The following is a 17,630-nucleotide window of genomic DNA, read 5'->3' on the forward strand; positions in this document are numbered from 1 at the left end:
CCACACCAGAGCTCCCAGTAGTGCCGAGGCTGCAGCCACTGTCCTGCCTACACAGCTCTGTTGTAGGCTTTCCCTGCACCCATCACTTGGCTTGAAAAAGGTCCTCAAGTTCCCCAACACCGTGTTATCCAAGGTCAGCAAAGTAAGGGGCTAAGCCACTGCCAACACCCGCATTCACACAGCTCCATATGCAGGAGCAATAAAAAGCTTTCACAATTGTTGATGGCATCTTCCCCCAAGCCTGCAGCACAAAAGCAGCCACAAGCCGGAGAGCAGCTGACTCGGAGCCCAGCTGAGCTGCTGCTCCGCCAGCAACACAGCTCCAGCTCCCGACACATTTAACCATAATTACATGGGTCAGATCGTCTCTGCCTCGTCACGCCAGTGGAAGGAGAGCCGCCGTGCGCCCCGCTCTGCACTCACACTGCCGACAACTGCAAGAGTTATCTCACTTTAGCAAAACAACATACACACACCCAGAAACCGTTTAGAAATATCCTCAAGTGAAAGCCTTGAGGAATTTAATCTATGTAACTTCTAAAAAACAAACCCTCAAAGGGACTGATTTGATCGCTGCCTTTAAATATTTCCACAGGGAGTAGAAATTTGATAATAGATGGCTCTCGAGGCTGGCAGAGAGGGTATAATACCATTCAACAGCTGGAACTCGAATTCAGAAAAATGTTAAGACAGAATTAAAGAACAATTTCTGCAACTGTGCAAGTAATTAGCCATTGAAACGACTTATGGGGAACTAATGGATTGTCCATTATTGACTTAGACCCAAAAAAGGACAGAATAACATCTTAAACTGGTGGTTCAGCACCACAAGTCCATAGTCTTCACTGTGCAGGTCAGCCAAAATGATTTCTACCTCCCAATCTGACAAGATGATTGGTTTATAAATTCAGTAAAAAAGCAACAAACACAAACAACCAGGGAAGCCCTGGGGCAGAATTAAGAAACAGAACTGCATCATTTCCTTCAAACTGCTAAAAAAATTAATCATGTCACCTGCTTTGTTATGCTGTTTTGGGGAACCACACATTTATATTTGAACTTCAGCTACCAGGGCTGCCAAGCAACAGTTCAGCAAGTTCAATCCGAGGGGACAGGGAAGACGAGCACAACCTCCATTTACCTGTGCAGTACATTCCTCCACAAGACGCTACCCCACAGATAGCGGAGTAGTTCTCTTCTGTGCTACCTGCCTGGCAGCTTGCTTTCAGCTCTGCAGTTGTAGAGGTGATATTTGTAGAAAAGTGCAGCAGACTACTGCCACATAATTTGTGAAGGGAAAAAAATATATATATACACACACAAACACATGTGTGTGTTTTTGCTATGTGCATATTAAATGTATGTAACACATTAAATACACAATATATATTAATGTGTGTGCACAAACTAAAATATATACATATTAGTATATAATGCATACATAAAATAGGTATATATACATATCTATAAATAATACATATTAATATATATAGTGTGACTATATTTGCAATGAAATCAAAATGTGCACCACCTGTACCTTTCACCATTCACCTATAGCTTGACGCTGCGGTTCAGCTACCTAGCTTGCACGTGGCCTGCATGCAGCCTTCCTATTTCTTAAGTTATTTGCAAAAAAAAAAAAGCAAAGCAGGCAGAAGTGAGAGGCAGGCTTCATGCCGCCTCCTGGGTAGGTGAAATGCCAGCCTGAAGTAGTGGGGGCTGCTGCATGACGCTTTACTCCATGAGAAGCAGCAGAAGCATACGCATCGTCATGACTCGAGCTTCTCCGTTCATTCATCACTCGATACCTCAGCCTGGCCTGGCCTTGCTTTAAGCAAACAGGAGTCACAGTTCACAGGGTAAAACAGAGCTGGAACAAGGGAGAATGCATGCAGCACTCGATGTTATTTGTTTTACTTTTATGTAAATACTTTAACAGCAGTGATGGTTTTATTTGAAAAGTCAGGACTTTGTAAGGTACAAAGATACTTATAAGCATGTGTGCTATGACTCAGTGTGGCTGGCGTGTTTCCAGCTCTCTCTTTGGGTCTTTCCCAAGCACGCATCTCCTGACCCCATTCTTCATGCCAGGTTGCAGAAAGCAAAACAACAAAACACAAACCCCCTCTTTTTTCTTTTTCCAGCGCTGCAGCCAACACTCGGTTAAAATCACTGTGGCACCCAATGCCCTAAATGAATATGCTTTCATGGTTCAACAGCCCCCAGAGAGTCGTTCCCGCAGATGTAAGAAGGTCATTTTGAAGCAATGGGAAAAATAAACCACAAGCTTCTACCCTTTCCTCAAGGATATTTTTGAAGGAGAACTATTTCAAAGGGTGTTTTTTTTTCCTGTGTTTAGTTAGCAACAAAACAAAAATCTGTCTTTTGCATGAAAAACAGACAACACATTTTCAGAGATCATATAAATTACTTCTCAGCTGAAGGACCAAAATGGAAATGTTTGTTTACTAGATTCAAGACCTGCAACAGATTTTTGCCTTTTGGCTGTATATTATCAATGGAAAACAGTTATACCTGTTTTTCTCTAAAAGCCAGACGTAAGAGAAATTGGTGGAAAACCTAGATACTCCTTCTGAGGCTGAAAGAGATCCTCTGTGCAGTCTTGGGCGAGTTACTACTCCTAAGTGCAATTAGCACGCTTATTCATTTACAGAGCCCACCTCCTCGGTATACGTATGGCATGGCATGAACCTCATGAGAAAGTGCAAGGTCTTACTACTATATCAACACACGTATTTCCCCCGTTGCGCTAGCAGAGGTCTCCGTTGTATTGCAAAGTCCCACTGACTTTCTCACCACCCCAAACACACACCATATACATAGAGGAAAACCCCGTCATGGGTGGGGCCCATTGGTGCAAGCTCCCTCTCTACATAACTTGCAGGAGCAAGTGGGCTGTTCCATGACCAGGCGGCAGAATCCTTTCTCACCAGAAACTCCTAGCAAAAGTTTGAACTTCCAGGGCAACGGTTTGAAACCAGACTCTAATATATTCAACTGAAGCTATATAAATAAAGATTTTTTGGCTCCTTCTGGCAGCTATCGTGCCACTTGGGCTTCTTACAGCCAAGCACAGCATCGTGCAAACTGGATATACCCATATATACCCACAGTAATATCCTTGCAGTCTTTTGCTTACTATCAAGGTCCCTCCACTCCCTTCTCCTCTCAGAATACAGTTCACACTTATTTAATATTAAACCTTTTAATCAAGTTTAACTATCCAGAGAGGATGTAGCAGTTTCTTATTTAAAACAAACTGCTTATATTCAGTGAGAAAAAATAAAACCTCATGAATGGCTTAAGTTGATGAAGATTGATACGGCTTGGAGACTTTATAGTACAATGACTCATGCCTTCTGGAAAATGTAATCTGTTCTGTCTAGTTTAGGAAAATAGGTCATGTTTTAAAAATGTGCTAACTAACATGAAGAAAGGGGAAATTTTCTTTATTAATGGTTCTGTTATAGCATTTAAGTGTATGTGGTAATTATAGCAACTTTTTCCCTCATACTTTCAGAAAACTTCCCCAAAGGACTCACGTTACGTTACAGCTCCTGACTAGCAGAACTGATGTTAACATGGCAAAGAAACGATGGAGAAAAATAAAAATCTCTCCTTCTTCCTGCTTTAGCACTTCTCCTACAGCTTTCTTCCCCTGCAATCTCCTGTTGGTTTGAGCTTGTTCACTGCCTCCTGCTGCACCAGGGATTGCATTTCCTCCTTTCAGACTGAATTCTTCTAAGAGCAGCATGGGAGAGAAACACTCTGTTTTTTGGGTCACTAAAGGCCTCAGGCACTTTTGAGCCCAGTAAGCTTCAACCTACTCTTGCAAAAATACATTAGGGTAGAAGAGTTACTGTCGAAATTTCCCAACAGAAGTCACTAGTGTCTTCATACAGGCTGCCAGAATTGAGGCATAAAAAAATAACTCCTAACTTTACCTTAGGCCTAATAATGAAATATTTAAAAATAGTGTGGTCGTGTATTAATTGTTTCTTTTACATAAACTCAGAGGTCTTGGCAATGTTTCTGCACCTCTAGAAAACTACTACTCAATACGAAACTAGTGAAAACTTAAAAGACATCAACTGTTTCCCCTGCTGGTCTGCCAAGATAAACACTTTTTTTAAAAAAGGCTAAACCCAAACAAATTCAGAGTGAAGTCAGGTCTAAAGTTTCCTAATTTATCAACTTACGGCAGGACTTCAACTCGAACCATCTCTCACCGATAGCAGCGACTCTATAGCTATGACTTTCTTAGGCCAGGCCAGAAATCTAATCAACCCTTTTGCAACCAAAGCACCAGAGTTTTGGGCTCTGATGAGAGCTGGCAACACATAGAAGCAAGCCAGAAAAGACTGAGGGTAGCAGAGTGCTAGAAGTAAGAAGTATGAAGGTACAACATAATTATTCATATTGGGGGAGTGGTTTTTATAACTGGCTTAAGTGAATTCACCTGTCACTATGTGAGATGCATCTGCCAAATCCAGCACTCGCCTTGATGTGGCCATTTGACCGGCTTGATTGGGGAAGAGTCCAAATCTCACCCCAAGACAGGAAAAATTATCCTTTTCAGCCAGATCAGTTCCCTTATTACTACCCACGTGGCCATATGGGAGCTACTGCTGGGGCAGAAAGAAAGGCAGGATTGCTCCTTTTAGCAGCCACCCACACTTGGAGGGATGCAAGCCCATCATGACACCAAAGCATGGCGGTCAACATAAGGGAGGGAGGGCATTGCAGATGGTATTCAGGAAATTAAAATCGCTTTGCTGTTGTGCAACCTCAAAGATCTCGTGGCATTTAGATGAACCATACCCCCTTTTTACACGATGAATTATTTACTTCAGGGGAGTGAAAAGGAAATATGTGGGGAGCAGGAGTGAGGGTTTATCTGTTAGAGAGACAGGGCCTGCAACATTTCAGGTGGGTCACCACCTGACAAGGTACAATCCTGTGTTTGACCATCACTTGTAGCCAATTTATGCCCAAGCAAAAGCTCTGACTTGATAAATAGGTTCCTTATTTGGTGCTCTCTTCAAAAAAGGGGAACGTGTCCTAAAATGCATGTTGAATTCTCTTTGAAAGGGTATGCTGTATACAGACACATGCCTCCCAGCCAGAAATCAAAACACTTTAAGCATCCCTTCCCATGGAGGTGAACAGGTCTAAATCCTTCTTAAAAGAAAAACAAACAAACCAACCTGATGGGGGACACTCACGCTGCATGTCTTCACTTCTCTGAAACACCATGAAATAATGTATACTTATCTTTGATTACAGACGACTAAAAAATTACAGCTGAAATTGGATTAGAAACTTCTGCTGAAAAACAATTTATTGCATAACACAACTCTGACAGCCTGCGTTTCTGGCCACCAACTGAGCCTTTATAAAAATCTGCTGGGCAGCTGCCAAATCAGCTCTTTGAGTCTTGGCATGTCCGACATCTGAGACAGTAGTCAAGGCAGCCACATGTCCTGTGCCATCCACAGCCCTGCACTTTTACAGTTAAATGGTACCGTCAAAGAACAGAGTAGTACGAGCCATTAAACACACAAAGGTAAAAAAATCTCCTGCAGCTGTGGATCTGACAACTCTGATCATACTGCAGAAGACTGAGAGCCACAGCAGGATTTTTTCTTTTTCAGGATCTGGTATTAATTTGAACATAAAAGTAGCTTATTAAGAAGAGGGAAAAAGAGAAGCAAGAAATGGTAGCGAGCTCCAAAAAACCTCTGCACTCCTAGCTGAAAATCACTGCCATTTATAAATTTCACATTCCAAATATTCTTACTGTCTCCAGTTCTAATTAAAACTCTCCACTAAGTACACTTCAGATAGATACATAAAACCCAATATGCACAAAGAGTATTCAGCACCTCAAGATAATTAAATTCAAATATATACTTTCTAATTAATTTCATTTTGATTCAGTTCATATTTTTATAAGGTGTTCAAGCTCCAGTATGCAACCATACGAATACGGTCCAATAAAAAGTGTTTTCTGCAGTTTAAATGTCTGCTAATAAGATCTACAGATGTGAAGTTTAATATAGCTAATCCAATCCTGCTGCATATTACTAATTATTTTAAGGCCTTTTCCTACCCTCAGACAGAAAGCCTGATCCTTTACTTGAAAAATACTAACCACTTTCGCATGCCAAAATAGTGTCAAGGTAGTAGGGAAGAGAGAAAGACACAACTGGGGTGTTATAAATTTGCCTTCAGTATTTCTATGGGAATTTAAAGAGATCTAATTTTTTGGTACCTCACAGTGTCTGAAAGGTCAGTGGTATCAATATTTAGAGAAGCTGGAGTACTGTTGATGCATTTAGCATCTATCCTCACAAATACAACAGGACGCCAGCACTTATGTAATTTCTTTGATAGGAGTTTGGTACCTGGATGATGAAGCCTTGTCTATTAATAGGAAAAGATCTGCTGATCCATCTGCTTTCTAGGAGTATAGTAGTACATACCAGCAAAACCATGCATCTACCAATATAAAACTTACATTGCTCCCTCAGTGAAATAAATACACTAGCCCAAAGCCTATATAGTTTAGCTACATTATTTAATATACCTGTGCCCATCAGGAATGTGATGCCTTCACAGGTTTGAGGATGGGGACGGAGGTTCCCTTGCAGACTTGGGAAGGTCACCGTATCCCTGCTGGATGACCCTGTGCCCAGCAGAGCCGCTCACTCGCTCCCATTTAAACCTGTGCAGTACAAATGGGTTGGGCTGGCTTAAAGAGATAAGACGGGAGGTCTTGGGAGGTCTTGGCTCGTCTGACTCAATTTGATGGCAATGCAGTAGAGCATGCTTACATGAGTAGCTCCACCGTCAAACCCCTGCAAAAGGACCATGGCCAGCAGTGGGGCAAGTGGCATTGCTGGAGCCAGGGCATGACAAACTACCCACAGGGTAACTTGCACAGTGTGGACCTGCAAGTTTGCATAAATCTGACCCAAAGCAGGTCCAGGTGACACAAGAAGTCCCTTGCCTTAGCTTGGAAACGTTTAACTTGGTTTCCTCCTCTTTCACATCAGTCTACAGGATGCCCCTCACTCAGGCAATCACCAGGTTTAAAAGAAGATTAAAAACACCCAAAAAAACACCAACCCATCTTGTCATTCTTTAAACCCTGGAAGGGTAATGACAGAATCAAATGTGCTGAACCTATTGCTGAGAAATCTCAGGTTATTGGGACCTGAATTAATTTTACTGAACTGGCTGGGGAACTAAATTATTGTCACAAGCTCCTGGGATGGCCACGCTGATACTGCGCTAAGAGCATGACATGTTGATTTTGCTTGTACTACCCAAAAAGTGATATTTTTATCAGACACTTTTTGTCCTCGTTTACATTCCTGACTGGCAGAATATCCTTTAAAGCAGGGGTGTGTGGGTGTGGGGGTCTGTGTGTGTGCAAGTATCCACTGAGGCTGGGAGAATTAAACTAAACCTGTACTCTTCACTCGTATGCCAATTAAAGATGACGTATGAGGAGACTGTAAAGCTACTCTAAATGTATTTTCAGGCCAGTTTAGTTATATCAGCAAATTTTCTGCACGAAGATAAGCTATATAATCAGTGAAAACCTACACTCTAAAGCGTTACCAAGCTTGCCCTTCAGTATTAAATATATTTGACTTCCAAAATACTACCCAGCAAACAAATGATGGTATTTTAGTAGCACAGGGAAGAAATAATTTGAAATTGCAGAAGACTGCTCAGGGTACCAAAGTCAAGCATTTCAGAAAGAGCTGGGCTCAAGCACTGCTCCACCACACACAAGCTTCAGTTCTTGCTACAATTTAAAACATGAGGGAGGAGGAAGAGAGAATGGCTACTAGCAACTCTCACATCTGGCCTGATTTGTGCCACACTGTATCTCCCCAGAACAGTTAAATTAAGATCATAAAGGGCAGCTGGGGGGGGAAGAAAGAAAAAAAAAAAAAGTTCTTTCTTAGGGAGATAGCAGGCTTTCCTAATTGCACAGAATGATTTTTAACACACAGGTGTTTCACAACAACCGGATCTGTGTTAAACTGATAAGGAAAAAACATAATCAAGTTTTGACCTTTCTGTGATCTTTTCCTTTTCTTCTTTTTTTTTTTTTTTTTTAAAAACCAACAAGTGTGCACGAGAACTTTCAAAACAACGGCACAATCGCCTTTCCTTCGCTTTTGCTGGTTTCTCGGCAGGCAGTGCTGGGTGGGTGCCAGGCGGCACAGCACCGGGGCAGGGGCGATGCGCAGGCAGGGTGCCAGGTGCCCATGCTGGCTCAGCTCCTGCGGCCAGGGGTCTTTAGAGAACAAGCCCTTCCACTCCACGAGAACTGTTTGGGTTAGCGTTCAATTCCCTCATCCCTCCTCCACTCCCTGATCAATGACAACATTCAAACTTTACTGAAGATATTAGAAGCACATCAAAGACAACCATTAAGCTTTTAAGTGCACTAATTGACATTTTAGCACTTACAAATCCATCTATGTGTTCTATCACTCAATTTAAGAGACTTGCTTCCCCGCCTGGTAAGAGTTCCCCATGTTTTTAGCGGGCAGAGGGGGATTTTCAAAGCTATTTTTTTTTCACAGACAGGATTTCAGAGAATTCAAATTACAAATATAATGCACTTCAAAAAGTAACACGTTTCACAAATTTAAGAGCTCTTCCATAAAAGCTGTAAATGGCATCACAGCTATAACTCACAGGCTTCTAAGCTCCAATGAATTCTGCAGCTGTTACGGCACGTTGAAGCCAAATCATTGTTACCTTCACACCACCACAACTGAAAACCCCAGCTATGATATTACAAACTGCATGGTGCTACATGGGGGGGGGGGGGGGGGGAAAAAAAAGGACAGAAAGAAAAGAAAAAAACGAACCCCTGGGTAATTTTGCAGCTCCTTCTTTCTTCCTTCCCCAAGCTCGCATAAAAGAGACACTAAAACTGTAAGTGACTACTTTAGGTTTTCCTACAGTGAGTATCCCACAACAGGATCCAGGGAAGCATTTCAGAAGAGCCCCCCCCAAATGTTGTAAAATCAGAGGATACAGCACTCCCCACCCCAGGTATGGTGACTTAGAGCAGACAAGCTGCTACCCAGCGGCCAAGCCCAGCCTCTGATTGCAGAAGAGCAGCTCAATGACAGCAGGTCTGGACCCTTCTTCTATTACTGTCACATACCAACATGTTCACCTTCTGTTCTGTTAGAGAAATCCTCATTCAGTCCCAATATTTAAAGCAACAAGAAAGATCAAATTAAATTCTCAGGGTTTAAAGCCGTTCAGTTCATTGCTAGATCTATTTTAGGGTCTGAGGCTGCCAGCCACCCCCACAGAATCTGCACGCTAAACAAGGCTTTTGACAGGCTTGTTTATGCCTTCTGCTGCAATCAAAGGCAAAACATTACAAATCAAAGAACCAGGAGACAAATACAGTACTCTGCATAACAGAAACCTCAAAAAGCTAGCCAGCAGCAAACCTGCCGCTCACCGCTCACCGAGCCTGCAGAGCAGTAGAGATAATGCAGGAAAACAGAAATGGATAGTTCAAGTAAGAACAGGCTTGTGCTGTACATATGCAAACATCTGCAAGCAGGACCTCTGAAGCACACATCCATCAAAAGAAGTGGATGCAGAATCACAAGACAAGATTATTCATCTTCTCCACAAGTACCATGGGGGAAAAGTCCTAATTTAAGAATTTCAGTTTAAAGATTGCAGGGGACTTTAGATTTCTAACGATACCAGAAAAACACCCAAGAAAACAAGCAGGCATGGACAATGTACCATATTTCTGTGGCTGGGATTTAAACAGAAACACAAAGACTGCATTTTGGAACCTAGGCAGTTAGCTCCAGTCCATGCCTTTCCTTAGAGAAGGCAAAATTGTATTTTCTGTTCAATTCTTCCCTATGTTGAACACGTGAGAAGGATGGAGTCAGTTTTACTCAGAGACACACACTGTGAATTGCATCACCCATACTTTAGCAAACCCACCACATCAGGGGAGCATCTAAGATGTACATCGAAATTACACCCAGAAGAAATTTAGTGGTATGCCTTTGCTACTGTGTTCCTTTAAACCTTTCACCTCTTAAACTGTGAGTTCAATGTCAGATTATAAACATCATAAAAGCTCATAAAACCCAATCATAAAACTGCCAGCTCATTTCAAGATTATTTGCTCTTAGCCTTGCAAAAACATCATGAGCAGTATGAGAATTGCACCATCTCTCTGCAAACCCCAACCCCTCTTCCTTTGCATCAAGCTAAGGTTACTGCAATCATCCGTGTTCGTGTCACTGGGAAGGGCAGGCATTGTAGCCTTACCTTGGAGGTGGACCTTCACAGGAGAGCTTCACAGCACATCATCCACCTGCTAAACCATCCTGAGCAACATTCCTGACACCAGCTTCTGATGAAATCACCTGTTACTTCACTTTCCTCTTGCAAAACCTAGCCTTGCGTGTTACCAGCACAACTGACAGAGACACGGAAATCTCCTGCAACTGCAGCAGGAGCAAACGCCAAGTTTGGATTTTGGGGCACCTCTATAGACCCCTCCATCACACGCAGCAATATCTACCTCCAGCCTAGCCAGAGGCTGAGCCACACAGCACAGCAGCTGCCCAGAGAGCAGGCAGAAGCACAGGCTGATAGATACCTCCTCACACATCATTAGCGTCAGGTGCTGGTTGTTTGCATTAGCCTGCAGTAGGAAAAGAGACAGCATTTCGTTATTTGGGCTGGGTTTCCTGCATGACCAGCCACATCATTTCACCTCTCTCTAGGGAAAAGACTGTGGGCTGGATGGAAGCTGTCTGTTAGCTTCTCTGTGGAAAAGGACAGTGAAATGAAATTGTCGCGCGGGTCTAGGCAGAGCAGAGCTTATCAACAACAGGTTTATGCCAAAACATTTGAGGAACTGGCTAAATCATATCTAGCATAATGTCAAGCAATGCCACAGCGAAGTAATGATTCTGAAGGCAGACTGTGATCAAGTCTGGGAGTTGTAGGACAGACCATACCTGCCCCACCTACAACAAACTCAACCCGATCTTCACACTTCAAGCACACACCAAACCACTGTTTTTTGTCTCTGCTGTGCACTTGCAGAAGGTGAAACAGGGTAGCCAGAAAAGGGGAAGGAAAAAAAAAGGATAATAAACCAAAGACTGGATTAAAGAGCAGCAGTACATTTTTAGGTGTGGATCAGCTCTTGCAGTCTCTTGGCAGATGAGGTGGCAGCAGAGAATCATCCAGGCAAATTTAGGAGCTGTGTTTCTGTTTATTTTAATTTTCAGTCTATTGATTTTACTGTTTTGTGAGCTCACTCATGAGTAATATTGGAACTGGAGGCTGAATGCAGTGATGGACTGGGCAAGGCAGATACACCCACCCGAAGAGAGCATCTCCTCTGCTGCCAGCCTCTGCTCCCAGCAAAACAAGCTGACTGGCTACAGCCCAGCACCACTCCTGTGACACTGCATGCAGGCAAAAGATTAACCATCCATCATTACAGTCCACTGCAATTCCTTATCAAATCTCCCTGACAGATACAAGGAGGAGGGACAGACTGGTGATGATTACACTCCCTGTTGTGGGCAGGCACAAACTTGGTAGCTCGATTTTGCTACTGGAGCGGTCTTAGATACACTGGGCACGTGATCACATCCAGTCACGTTACACGAATGCAACAGCCTCCGGGAGCGGCGGCTCCAACAGGATGCAGGGATGGAGCTACATATGCCTTGGGAGAACAGATCATGCTGAATCCTAATTAAATTTTTAAAAAATTGGTGTGACTTGTTTAAATGCCTTTGCACTGCTAGGTGACCTACTCCTCCCCGTGACTCCTGCATCCTAGCCATTACAAGCTGCTGCATACAGATGTAGCAGCAATGCTACGGCTTAATCAGTCAATGTTTTCACAACACATATTTCAAATATTAAGCACTTATTGAAGACTTAGAAGTTACTGTGTAAATATTTGTATTATATTATACTGCTAACACTTCCTCGCCAACTGTGGAATTTTAAATCTATCTCCTCTGATAAAGCTTTATTTACATATCACACTGCTCTCGATACTCAACAAAGTGAACTGACTAAATTTACACCAACTCCATTCAAGGAGTACATGTCAGGAAAGAGCAACTCAATGATTTTTCGTCTCTGGTATGTGACTAAACTAAACCACAGGCAGTCACAAGGCTTGTTTTAGCTTGATGTTAACTGTTTTCACTAGGCAACAACGTTCATGGGGAAAGCATTGGAGAAATGCACCTCGCTCTTAAAATATCCCACAACCAGCATGGCCTACACCAAGAGCTATACACTCCCAACATGGAGTCTTAAAGTAAGTCTCTGCTTAAAATTTGGCAAACTGGTGATGCCCACAGACCTCACACCACAGTGCTGCTGCAGTCTGCTTTAGCCCTCTGAAGCGCTTCTAGGATGCTGGTATGCACCCAGACAGCACAATAGCCCCAGGGTTACCAGAGCTATCTCCAGAGAGGAAAGGCAGGATTTGATCTCCCCTTTTAAGGTGGAGGCAAGTGGAGTTCCTCACTCGTTTATTTGGGTCAGATTATCACCTCCCACTATTTTACAAGAGGAAGGCCGTGAGAAGCTGCTAATGCTCAGACAAGCAGCTAATGCTTGGGAAAACATGATCAAGACACAACCAGCAGCAAACGCAAACACCATTATTAGTCCCAGACAAAGTACCTTATGTGGAAAAAAATAACAGCCACCGAAGTTTTTTCACTATTTTTGAAAAAGATGACAGGTCTAAATGGGATGTTTTTCCACACATGCATTAGGAAATGCTCACGGTGCAAAGCCCTTTTTCCTGCCCCTCCCCTCCTCCCCCCAAAAACCCTAAAAAGCAAAAATGAGACTTAAGGGACTCTGTATCGACTCCAACAGTTGATACCAAGTTGATCATCACATCAGCTTTGAAAAATCTGTGCATCTAAAGCACTTGCCGTATTGAAAAAAACCCTGTAGTGCAATGATCTGTTTACTCACTGAATCCAACTTGCAGATCTATTCTTTATTTTACATATTGAATGAATATTTACTCTCCGATTAATTTAGTTAGACTTGCACAATCATATGTTGAAAAGGGGGGGAAAAAATGGAGTTGAAGTCGCATGCTACCTTTCGACAGCTCTGCCAGCTGGAAATATGCCATCAATTGTCTGTTCGGTACGTGACACGAAAGCAGAGGAGCCTGCCTAATAGAAATTCACTCAATTTCACCATGTTTACTTCAGGTTTAAGAAAATGGCCATGAAGAAGATAGATTAAATATTTTTCCTTTTAAGAATATCCTCCTGTCTTATTTTGTTACAAGCTTTTAGCCTCATACCAAATTTATGACATTTCTAATTTAAAATGTTATGGAAACTGGAAGAACAAAGTAGAAATGGAAATATTAGCAGAATTTTCCTTCTTTTCAAAATCTGAACAGTATCATACTAAGAAAAAAAAGTACATCCAACATTCTGTATGCATTACTACCAAGCTATGCATTCATTAAATACATGTGCATTTCTGTTCTGGAGAAATATGGCCCACTTCCACAGAAAGTCAAAAACATACATGAACAAATAGCAGAAAGCAATAATTTTTGTCAGCTGGCTTATTCAAGAAACACAAAATTCAGTACATGGCACTTTAGCACAAGTCTTTCCCCTACCTTTTGCTATGCACAGGACAGGACAGACAGATGTACACACAAAGAAATATGTGACACATATTGCCCATGAGTTGCAGCATCTCAAGCTTCAGGCTGCTGAGCTCAAGCTCGCTATCGCTCACAGCCCTGTGACAGTGGGCCAATTTACTAGCCCCAGCCTACTACAGATAAATAAACAAACAGCACATTGTTCACAGACATCTGTCTTATTTTTTTTCCTCTGTACCACTCAAGAAATGCTACTAATACAACAATTACTTAACCATATAAATCTGAGGTTAATGAAAAGACCATGCTTTGAGTGACAATATCTACTTTGCTATCACAGAACTAACTCTTTATTCTCTATAAATAAATGTTATTATCTGGGAATTGAACTCTGAGTGGTGAACTAGTAGCTTGCTTTCTTAGATGCTTCAATACATTAAGTGCTTTGCATTATGGGCAGATCAACTGCCCATTCACTAAGAAAGGTTACCAAAGTGATGCTGTAATCTCATTTAGCTCCCCCAGTGTTTACCTTCTATGGCCAGACTAGGATAGCAGGGAAAAAACCGTGCAAGAATAAAGCTGGGACACACAAATGTGGAAAAGAAAGAAACAGTATTTACCTCCTAGGTTAGAGATCCTTTTGCTCCAGCTACCTCACCAACAAGGTATAGTGCCAAAAGTATGAAGAGGTAGAAAGTGATTTACAGATTGGAAACATTTTGAAATGGAGATAAAAAAGAAGGAAAAATCAAAAAACTGTGAAGTAACTTAACTGTTAAACAATCTAGTGCATTTTACAGCAAATCTCACTGGGCAAAAACTTGGATTCATGACCAAAAATACACACATAAGATCAAGGCAATGAAAAGGAGGACAGAAAGGCATAAACTGCGAAGTTTGAAACCAGTCGTTCCCTTTGCTCTTTTCTTTCTCGGCTTTTGCCCTATAACTCTTGCCAGGGATTGACAATTGGGGAAGATCCCCAGAAAAAACCCTGCTTCCTGTAATAGTAAGAATGCTCATTCCTGTTGCAGAATGGATTTCTGACCTGAAAACTGCTGGCACTTGGAAAATTGAGAGGGAAAAGAAAAAGCTCAATATTCACCTCCAGAAGGACTGAGAAGGGAAGGGTAGTAAGAGAAAAACAAACAAACAAACAAGATTACTGGTGAAAAAAGAACATATTTTGCCTCATCCGGTAACAAACGTGAAATACTAATGAAAAAGGAAAGTTAAGACAAATAGGACAAAAAAATTTGGCAGTGAGAGAAGGCTGACCAGATCCTTTGTCTTAGGCAAAACACCAACCCGGAGAACAATTTTTACCTTTGGACAATAACCAGCCTTCGGTGCATGGTGCTCTGTAAGTGGAGGCCCGCTGAGCGGGGAAGGGCAGGAGAGCAAGGCTGGGTGAAAAGCCAGCACAGTGCTTGGAAACCCAAGGCATGCATCTGAGCCTGCAGAACTAAGTATAACAAATGAAGCATTCACTGACGTAAAAGTAATATTATGATGTTGCATACAGTAAGCCACTGCTGAACGCCATGTCCAATTTCACCCACAATTTAACCATTTTTACGTGGACTTTCCAGAAGCTAATGCATGCTTGCCTACCTCTGCTGAAATCACCCCTTTGCTTTGCCTTGCAGACATACATCACTAGAAACACGGTTGGTCCAGGATAAGCAGTCAAGGACACAGCACCATCTATGATGCAGATGGCACCACAATCAGGTTCTATAATAAATCTTGTTCTAATTTAGAAAACAGTTTTAAGATCCCGAACACATTAATTAACTGGGACTAGGCGACGCGCTCAGGGAGAAGGACCCATCCCTACAGCTGCAAGCGTTAGCTTCTGCACAAGAGGATCCTGTGCACCGGGTGAGGGCACTGCGAATGGGCCAAAGCTCAGGAGAGGATCAGCAGCCACCCAGGCAGTGGGATGAGTTTATGACAGCGACTGGCACAGCCGGAGGTAGTTGGTGAGGGTGCTCATGCTCACATTGTAGAGCTGCCACAGTCGGGGAAAGAGGGAAGGACAGACATCAAAATGGGAATCCAGAAAAGGGGGCTCCCAAATTGTCCCCAGGAATGTGAATAGAAGGTGATGAGGCTGCAGTCGGAGCAGTGGTCCTGGCCCGGGATGGGGAGACATCAAGCACAGTAGGGTATCAGGAAGAAGGAGAGCCATGTGTCTGTAGAAAAGGTTCCCACCATTTTCCCCCACAGCGCATCTCAAACACTTCAAACAGGTTCATTCCCTCAACTTTATGCTATGACATTTCTCTGTTTGAAAGAGAGAAAAAGACAAAGCATATTTCTGCTTGAGCTGAAACTCAAGTTGCTGAACTACCTTGGGAGCAGGTTGGTGAGATTTCACTTCTCAGGAACAGAGACCCACTCGTCCCCTCGTGCCTTCACACAAATTCACCAGCAAGTCATGAGCTCCAAGGGTCACTGTGTCCAAAAGGCCACCATGCCTGAGCACCAGAAACCCATCCCACTACCCAATCCCAGTGCTGCTCCGCTCTCGAGGCTGGTTGCGTGGGGCAAGGAAGAGGCAGGGCACCCATCCCGCCAGAGCACCCGCTATTGGGGAGGACGGTGCACACAAACCCACTCTACACACAGACAAGCCCGCCTGCAGGGATGTCCGAGCCAGCATGGGGGAATCAGCCTGGAAAGGAGGAGACAAAATGGCTTCACTTGCTTTTTGCTTTGTTTTTCCCCCTCTCCCTGTTATCTTTATTGCTACGTAGCTGAAAATAAAACCATTACAGAAGTTCAAAAGCAAAATCAATTAGTAAATGGAACAAGCATCTCTCCATTTTAGCCAAGCATCTTACAGGGCCCAGCTGCTGCATTTGAGCAATAAAAGCAGGGCTGTTTGTTTAATTACTCGTTTATCAGAATCAGGCTCGGGCGCTGCTCTGGAAACACGGGCACTCTCCTGTCTGCTGGCAGGGCACAGGCAGGGCGATGCTCTCGGAGCAGCTTCCCCGGCTGCTGCACCAAGCGAGAAACAAGTAAAAGATTTATCTTGCACACAGTGTTCATAGACATAAATTTGACTTAATTAAAACAAGTTGCTTCATGAGCAGCTGAATTAATGAGACCTGACTGCATGTGGACCCAGGCACTCAGCTCTCCCAGCACCGTGCTCCCCACTGGCCGACACGCGGCACCCAGTGGCCAGCTGCTGGCCACTGCTTCTCTGGGAAAGGCCACCAGCTTCCCTCCTGCTCCTCATTTCAGCCATGTTACTTGCAGGGGTTATCTTTGACAGTTCCACACCTCTTTCCAAGTTCCCTAAGATCTGCCAATGGACTACGAACCTGCAGGCAAAGGGCAGAAGGATGATGGGAGCACACCAGTTTACTCCCCCGTGCCCAGTGCCCTCTTCCCTCCACAGCGTCCTTGCCTTGCTCCTCCTCACACTGGCTCGCACAAGGATGGCCCAAACCCTCATGCTGGTCATCAGCTCCCCGGGCCTTCCACCAGCTTTCCTCCTCTCTAATAGAGCGCACTGGATTTCCGCTCATGTACTTCCAGTCTCCACCGAGAACAGCATTCGAGACGGCTGTGAAGCAACTTACACTTTGCCATAATTTTCCCAGATTTTTTTCTTGCAACAGCTTGGCAGGCACCTACCACCATTACACTTTCAGGAAGGAGGAGGAAAGAGAGGGAGAGGGGCGAAGCATGTAATTGCTAGAAAACTCACAAAACCAGTGAAAGGACGTCTGTGCTGTAGATGCTGAGAATGGACTAGATGATCTCGCCCCTACAGCACAGATGCTTGGTCCAGCCCAAAATACTCCAATAGCACAACTGCAGATAATACCTGCAATTGTCTACTCCTGCAAATATCTACAAACTAAGTCAGAGA

The 17,630-nt window shown here is 43.3% G+C and overlaps 1 protein-coding gene across 6 annotated transcripts in view; it reads right to left on the bottom strand.

Moving 5' to 3' along the window:
* Positions 1-17,630, bottom strand: part of JARID2 (jumonji and AT-rich interaction domain containing 2) — a 225,289-nt gene that overhangs the window by 130,820 nt on the left and 76,839 nt on the right. Inside the window, exon 1 of one of the 6 annotated variants that reach the window (XM_074828909.1) lies at positions 6,611-6,727. The exons of 4 other annotated variants lie outside the window; for them this stretch is intronic. The gene's annotated coding sequence lies outside the window, so the exon portion shown is untranslated. Of the gene's footprint in view, positions 1-352; positions 435-6,610; positions 6,728-17,630 lie in introns of those variants that run through there. One more of the 6 variants, XM_074828917.1, reaches the window with a different exon arrangement.

The sequence above is a fragment of the Strix aluco genome, chromosome 1 (genome assembly GCF_031877795.1).
Source record: "Strix aluco isolate bStrAlu1 chromosome 1, bStrAlu1.hap1, whole genome shotgun sequence".
Classification (NCBI taxonomy): Eukaryota; Metazoa; Chordata; class Aves; order Strigiformes; family Strigidae; genus Strix; species Strix aluco.